Source organism: Oreochromis aureus, linkage group 15, assembly GCF_013358895.1.
Source record: "Oreochromis aureus strain Israel breed Guangdong linkage group 15, ZZ_aureus, whole genome shotgun sequence".
NCBI classification, from domain to species: Eukaryota; Metazoa; Chordata; class Actinopteri; order Cichliformes; family Cichlidae; genus Oreochromis; species Oreochromis aureus.
Genome location: NC_052956.1, coordinates 32,993,526 through 33,000,231, shown reverse-complemented (window position 1 = coordinate 33,000,231; position 6,706 = coordinate 32,993,526).

Below are 6,706 nucleotides of genomic sequence, written 5' to 3'. Positions count from 1 at the left end.
TCCTCAGACATCCTGGTGAACTTCTACCGCTGCACCATCGAGAGCATCCTGACCAACTGTATAACAGTCTGGTATGGGAACTGCTCTGCATCGGACCGGAAGACGTTGCAGAGGGTTGTGAAAACTGCACAGCACATCGACGGAGCACCACTTCCTGCCATAAATGACATCTACAGGAACGAGTGTCTGAAAAGGGCTGGGAAAATCATCAAAGACCCCAGTCATCCATCACATGGACTCTTCACCCGCCTGCTCTCTGGGAGGCGCTACAGGAGCCTCCGAACTAAGACCACCAGGTACCGGAACAGCTTCTTCCCCACAGCTGTCAGACTCCTGAACTCTGCCTTCTGACATCTGACCCACGTTAAACTCATGGACTGAACATACACACACCCACAACCATCTACACACACAATGGACAAAAACAAACATATGGACAACTGTACCCTCATACACACAATAATAACTTGGATTGAACAACCGCTCACAACCACTTGCACTTTATATAGCCTCTGTAGAAATTATCCACATATTTCACTTATCTTAACTGCACTACTGTATAATTCTGTATAGACAATCATTCTGTACAATACGATAATTATAATTCTACAATTGTTTACAACTGTATATAACTTTCATAGTTCATATTTCTGTATAGGAAAATACATAACCAATTCAACTGCGCTCTTCCTCTCCTCTAGTTGCAGAATTCCTTTTTGTTAAGAAAAAGGACACAACACTCTGACCGTGCATTGACTTCTGAGGGTTTAATAAAATCACTGTTAAGAGCAACACTCTCTGTTGCTGCTAACGTCTGCCTTTGAGTTATTACAGGGAGTCACCATGTTCAGCAAATTGGATCTCAGAAACACATATGGATGAGGAAGGGGAACAAGTGGAAGATAGCCTTCAATATTCATTTCGAGTATTTGGTAATGCCTCTTGGTTGGACTAATGCTCCTGCTGTCTTCCAGACCCATGACCTCCTTCAGGATTACATTAACCACTTTGTTTTCGTCTATTTGGACACATCCTGACTTTCTTCAAGAGTATAAGTCTAATGTAAGGCAAGTATGCAGCATCTTCTCGAGAACAAACTTATCATCAAAGGTGTGAAATGTGAATGTTGACACCATCCCATCAAGATCGCAGGCAATACACCAAAAGGATACAGCCGGCTCCAGCAACACTAGGCAAGCGCTGAGTGTGCAACTTGTGAGACTGCAAGAAACAGACCAGGTACCCATAGTAGTTCAGCACTTGATGTAAGGAGGCAAAGTACAAGGAAATGACAAGTTTAAAGGAGTAGCATTGGTGAGCCTGTTTATCACACTAAGGAGACAGACAATCTGGCAGAGACTGGGTGCTGAAGCTGGCTCTCAAATACAGCTCATTAATGAGGCTGATGAGATGGCCAGACTGAGGCGTGGAAGTCCAAGCTCAACCCAGAAGTCAGAGAAACTTCGGCTCTGATCCTCCTGGACTAAGCCTTTAAGCCTTGGAAGTCAGTGCATGGCCTGGGAGTATTATCTATCTTAGCCACAAAAAAAGAACTTGGCTTACACAGGGGCGGAAAATGGTCGAATTATTCCTGCAGCCAGAGACTCCCTGAAATACCTCTCCGTGGAGCTCCAGTAAGGTCTATGCCACAGTTCTAGGGCCAGTGAAGACAAAAATTTCTTAAAACCTGATCTAGATTGTGATACTCATATTGACTGAAGAGAAGTATGGTAAATTAGGATCAGTATTTTCCAAGAGTTTTTGCTTGAGGAATGGCTAACTGCAGTCACTGAGAGAGACAGAAAAAGATTGCAAGTTGGAGTTGTGTAAAGCGCTTTGAGTGCTCAGAGTAGAAAGGAGCTATATAAGAACCAGTCCATTGACCATTTGAGTTTCTTTACATTTTTCATGCAACTAATAGAAGTGTTATGACTTTCCACCAGGGTTATCTTAAGAGAACAGGCTTATTAGGTGGTGAGATGAGAAAACCAAGTACTCAGGGTAATTTTGAGAAATGACTAAGTGGATGTGCCCTGCTTGGTGAGTTATGGTTTCCAGCTTCCATAATAAACAGCTGGCTTTTTCTTAAGTTTTAGTCTAACCTCCTTTGTCTGCATTTGGGTCCTCACAAAAAACTCACACAATCTGCAGCTGCACATCCTGACAGCCATGCTCTTATTACCCCAAATTTAATAACCTTTTAACCATGTCTCAGTTGCTAAAGGGTGATTTAAAAGTCCTTCCAAAAGTAATTAAAAGGGGTTAGTTTCAATTGGGTTTAAGAGGAAAAAGGCTTCAGTCCTGGTCAAAGCTTCATCTCCAAGGAGACCCACTAGGTAAAATAATTTAACGATGTGAGCTAAGGAAGAGGAGTTTGAGCAAGTGAGACATGGCCAAGGAGCACTGGAGCAGATTACCACCACAGCCCACCCTGCAAAAAACGTCTGGAGAGGTTGATGTGGCATTCTGAAACGCAGCATCAGCAGGCTCCAAGAAGCCATGGGACCATGGGAGAGAGGGGAGAGCAGCTAGTCCAGGGGATCCAAGTTGTGATTTTTGCCAAGCGTTGACCATTGGGAGATGGAGAATGTGAGTGTGATAGCTTAATGCAAGAGCGTAGGGAGAAATTTTGAGGGAGACTGGTCGATTTTTCCGTAGAAATAAAGACTGGAGAGTGAGCAGTTGGTTGAGTGTTCAAAGGAAGATTTACAGGAGAAGCAGATGAGCTCAATGAAAACTGGTAGGTAATTCTGGTAAACATTCCACATTTCAGCCATGAAACAGGGGAAACAAATTAGTTAGCATATAGAAATGACAGGTTTGCAGTAGTAGCATAGCTGCATCTCATTACCACACTAAGGAGCCAGACAATCTGGTAGAGACTGGGTGCTTGAGCTGGTCTTTAAATGCAGATCAGTAATGAGAATCATTAGAACCAAGTGATCAGGTTGATGTGTGGAAGTACAAAAGCCAACCTCTGCTCAGCTCCTCATAGAGACTCCAAGGCAATAACAAACAAGGGGAGGCTATGACACACGTTAGTGAAAGCATATTTTTGTTGTATTTACTTTGCACAAACACTTATCAGTTATAAAGGTCAATAAGACTAGAACATGTTACAGTTAATCCAACTTGTTTTTAATGGGTTATTCCTGACTTTCAGGTTTCAGATATAGCAGAGACTATTCTGCCTATAGCTCTGCTGCCAGCTCTTTATTTATTCATTAAAAAAAATCTGTCACATGTGCAACTCTCAAGATAAACAACTATCTGGGATAATGAGTTTGCACTTTAACTAAACAGTTTTAAAATGAATGGTGTGTGATTTTGACATGTCAGGATCATAGGAGAAACTGACAGTTGGTCTGTATAGATTAACTTCTAATGAAAACAGATGGGGGAAAGCATTATGTAATGTCATGAGATTGGCTCGCCATCAAGCGCAGCAATCTTCCACCCGCTAAATCTAGATTAATTCTGCTTGTGTTTATGTGTGGGTGTGTATGCATGTGTGTGTGAGAGACAGAGAGAGAGAGAGGCGTGGGTAAATCTGTCAGGTTTTAAGAAATACTGGCAGGCAGTTCATTAGTGTTCAATGCAGCAGATTTTATAGTACAGTGCTGTAGACTTGAACACAACATATTTTTTGATATAAAATAATGTGACATCTAAAATGTTTTGCTCACAAAATGTATTCTTTTTAAGCGCCCCCACCCCCCACATACCCACCCCCTAGACACACTGTGCACATGCCCAGACACACACAGCTGGTAGACTTTGACTAATGTGACGTTTGCACTTTATACACAGGTTTAGTCTTTGCTGCCCCCTACTGTCAGAATCATCTCAGTACCACATTTTTTGTCAAATGTATTTGTTCTCACAATTCTTGAAATTTGTGTCTTTTTAAAACTGTATGTTGTACAATCATTGTGGTCGAAGCTTGGTGAGATATTCAGAAATGCCTCATGAGGTTAGGATGTTCATGAGAAATGGTGATCAGCCCAAAAATATATTGTCTCAGTCTTTACTTCTCTTTGTGCACTCCGTCTTTCTTCCTTAGTGCCTAGTAAGTTAGTTACAAGTTCATGCCTGTTTTTTTATTCTTTAAAACTACTGCTGCTGTCTGTGTTTTAGTTTTGCTACTTCTAGGTCCTAGGTTTTGATCTCTTTGCCCCTCATGACATTCTGTGCTCCCTCTGTTTCTGTGTCTAGTCATCTCTGCCTCTGTGTTCCCTCTGTTCCAGTGTAGTTAGGTCTCTGAGTAAAGCCCACGTCTCTGAGTCTGTGTCTTTGTGTGTGTGTTGAGTTTCCTGTTTTATTGTGAAGGCTGTGTCTTATGTTAGTGTCTGGTTTTGCTTCCCCTTGTCTCATCAGCTCTGATTTCTCCCAGTTGTGTTTCTCTCCTGTCTCCTATTCCCTGATTACTCCACTGTGTATATAAGCCCTGTGTTTCCTTCTGCTTGTTGCTGGTTTGTCTATGCTTTCATTCTTCATGTACCTCCACTCTCTGTCTTCTTGTGTTCAGGTTTGTTGTTTAATTCTTAGATTTTCCCAGTTTAGGTTATTTCTCAGTTCAGTTCTCGCCACCCTCGCCTTTTGTTGTATGTCCCTCTCCACAATAAAACTCACTCACATGAGCAGTGCCTGCATCATGGGTCCTCACTCATAACCCCACACTTCTGCCGTTGCAGCCGTGACATATTATTTCCCATTCTGTTTGTTTTTATCTCCTTCAACATCGTTCAACTTAGGAAGACCATTCAGGGACCATTAGATTCTTCTTCTTTTGAACATATGTGCTTGTATTTTTTTCAGCAATTCATTGCATGGTTTTTATGAAATTCCAAAAAAGTGCACCAACCAAGGCCACTCTGGAGCCCTACCACTCGGCCTAACTTTCATCAAACTTTATATGAGTCACAAGACTTTTATCCGGTAATTCTGTGCTTTTGATCTTTTTTTTTTTTCTTTTTTTTTTCCACAGGAACAGTTTAGGTTTCATGAAGAATTTAATTTTTCATGGAATTTTCCCAACACTGCATGATGATATCATCAGCTGTAAAAACTGAGGCTGGAGAATAATCTGAACAAAATGTCTTTTTCCTTCTTTCACGCCCAGACCTTTGCCCTAAATGTATAATATATACATCAAAATGTAGCTTATCAATGTCCTCTTTCATCCAGTGTCACTCTCATTGAGATGGGATTTATATTATTGTCTAATTACCTCCCTCCTGCCACTCCATCACACCACCACACATGCAGAGCCTTGAGGTACAGGTATGTCACTGTGGTGCAGGGGAGGTATTCCCCTCCCCTCCTGGTCACCTGTGCCTTAATTTTATTCCATAACTTAGTCATATTATTTACACTCTGGCCTTGGGGGTGGGCACACTTGAACTGTATGCAGAGAACGGTCTGTTTATTTAGCCTCACCTCTGGTGCCTGTGCTCACTTCTCAATTTTAAATTGCATGTAGACATTTAGGGTGTTGGGAGAGGCTGAGCTGTCACCAGCTGTTATCTGGCTGAAGGTTGTTGGCGCCATGCTCCTCCCCTGTTTTAAATGCACTTTAGAACAGCATGCATCAACACAACATATGAGAGGACCGTTTGAGGCATGGGGTCTTCTCACATCCATGTTGTCTGTTCATCATCTGGGGCGGGGACTCGGTGTGCTCTAGCGTAGCCAGCTGCTGGTGGAGCCTGTGGGCCCTACGCCCCCCTGGGGCTTTTGCACCGTAGCTGCTGGGTGAACCCCGTCTGGGGCTCTCCTCACGTCTTCTCTCGGTGGGTGGTGTGACTTCCCCTGCGGTGGTCCTCCTGGGGCTCTCGTGCTCTGGGGTGCCTATAGATGTCTTGGGCCCGGGTCTCCTCCATGCCTGCTTCATGTCCTGGGGGGGGGGCGGAACAAGGTGTCCAAACAAATGTACACAATCTTGGTTGGCTGCTGCCTCTAAACATGTGATGTGTCATTAATACTGTGTGTGCTCAATAACATTAAATATTTAATATTTACTGTTACTTATGCATATGATGGTTGTTGTTAAGGTTTCCCTGCTGTGTTGTTTTTTGCATGTTTTTTTTTAAATTTTATTTCAGCAGGTGGTCAAGATTTTCAGTGCCCTCTCTCTTCTTCTGTTAACTTTCTCCCCATCTTCTCTTTCCTCTTGTTCATTCTGATTGTAATAAATCAAAAAAAAAAAAATCCTAATACAAATCTAACAAAATATGACTTTCAAGTGGACCAGTATAGCAAAAGCTGCAATGGTCCAATTGGGGAAATAAATGTGCATTTTGTTTGGCCTTTGGACAATAAATCTGTTTAGTTCAACTATATTGCAACCTGCCACATTAAGGTTGTATGCAGTTTCCACTGCAGATGCTTCCAGAGGACTAGATCACTACGAGTGAGTCCTGGGTGCTCATGATCCTGTTGCCTCTTCACCAGGTGCCATTTCTTGGACTATTTTTTGTAGGTACTCATCACTGCATACGGATGAACAAGGTGCCTCAATCAGTCAGTATCTTTTTCGGAATTCTGACTTGGGAGATGACCTGAAACGGTGCCCGTGCAACAGTTTTAGTTGCAGAAATGCTGGCCAGTGGCAATGCTTCAGGATATTGTCTTGTGGTTCACCACTTGGCATTCTGGGCAGGATGCTCGTCACTGGCGCACATCCCCTCAATGGTCAGAGTTTTAT